Here is a 1,631-nt window from a genome sequence, read left to right as displayed (position 1 = left end):
ATGCAGACAGCATTGTCATTACTTAACTGCCATGGAAGACTGTGAATGCATCCCTGTTGGTTTTATTGGGGAGGGGGGCTGTCAGGCTCTATAATTCACACATCATTAACTGCTTCATTAAGACTACAGCAGGCCCACTGGGTCTTAAACCTGTTGCACTTTCAAGACAATGCAATGAAATATTCACTGTCTGAGCCATTCAGGCTTCTGGAGTGATTGGTGCACTACACTTCGTAAAGAAATGGGAGGGGAGGGGGAGGTTAAGCATTTTTGGGGGGGTCCTCACAAAGTAGATGGGGGGCAAATAAATCTTAGAAAGTATGTGTTTCAGTTGGAGGTATCCTTTCTGAGCAAACTACCTTTTTAAAAAACCTGCTACATTAATAAAGGAAAATGAGAACCGGTCCATACCATGGTTTAAAATTTGCACACATTCAACTTTCTTTGTCTTTCAGGAACTTAAGATGCACTATTAAAATATGACAAAAGATGTAGTGATTAATTGTAAGGAAAAACATCCATTTACCTAGCAGATATAATTCTTTTGTACATATGGAGCACATTTTAGATGCCATTATTTTGAACCTATATATTGGCTCTGAACTGATTATAGAAAACAGAAGGTACTGAATCAGAAAAAGAATCCAGACAGTACTGCTCTTCCTGCTGTATTCTGTTGACTGTCTTTTCAGTATCATCACATTGTGTTATATCTTCTCTCATTTTACTTTCAAACAGATTGATATTTCCCCTTTGTTTCCCTGGAGCTGCACGAAGCAATGAAAATACAGATATAAAGGTTGAAGGGGAAATCCAGTCATAAAAGAAAGAAAAGATGTGCTCACCACTGCATTGACTGGGCATTTTCTGCCAAAGTTTCATGACTTCCTGTAATTGATTGATGTCTAAACTTTTCAAAAATGCCACAAAACAACCTATATTATTTTCTGATTACAGATCTTGGCAGGGTTGGGTGTATTTTTTTAACAGCATGGAGAATTGCCACTTCCCCATGGAAGATTATGCCAGTTTATTATAGGATAAGGTGTGCATTGCTAGGAGAAGGAAACATGAAGTGGTATGATATCTCTCTGTATGACAGTCCTGAGCATGACAAAATCTCTATACAATTTCTATCCAATGGGAGTACTAGATTTTTCCCCAGTGACACATCACTGAAGATGAAGGCCCTGGATAATAGAACAATAGTCACCCCAGGAAATTATAGAGGGAATTTCCATGATGAGGTGAGAAGCACTGGTCATGGAAAGTTGTTCTAGAACTTCCTGGGTGGTTTAGAAACAATATCATTTCATGAAACTTTTGAATGTTCTCTTGATAACTCAGCATATATCTTTTTCTGTATTATTAATACCTGAGTAGTATGTGGATTAATGCAGCAATGTTATCATTTTAACATGCTCTGTCATGTTTTTTGTTATTTGTAACCATTATGAGATGATACTATCTCCTTAAGAGGCACCATTGTATGCATGACAGGCAGAGCTTTCGAAAACTTCAAATGTGCTTCCTAGCATCCTCACATATGGCTTCTGTCTATCTGTCATTCACCCACATACTTAGCATACGTCTACATCATTGAGGAGGGACCCTACTTTAGTAGAGCCAGC

Source organism: Pogona vitticeps, chromosome 2 (genome assembly GCF_051106095.1).
Source record: "Pogona vitticeps strain Pit_001003342236 chromosome 2, PviZW2.1, whole genome shotgun sequence".
In the NCBI taxonomy this organism is placed as follows: Eukaryota; Metazoa; Chordata; class Lepidosauria; order Squamata; family Agamidae; genus Pogona; species Pogona vitticeps.
The sequence above is the reverse complement of the archived record's forward strand: the minus strand, read 5'-3'. Positions refer to the sequence as shown.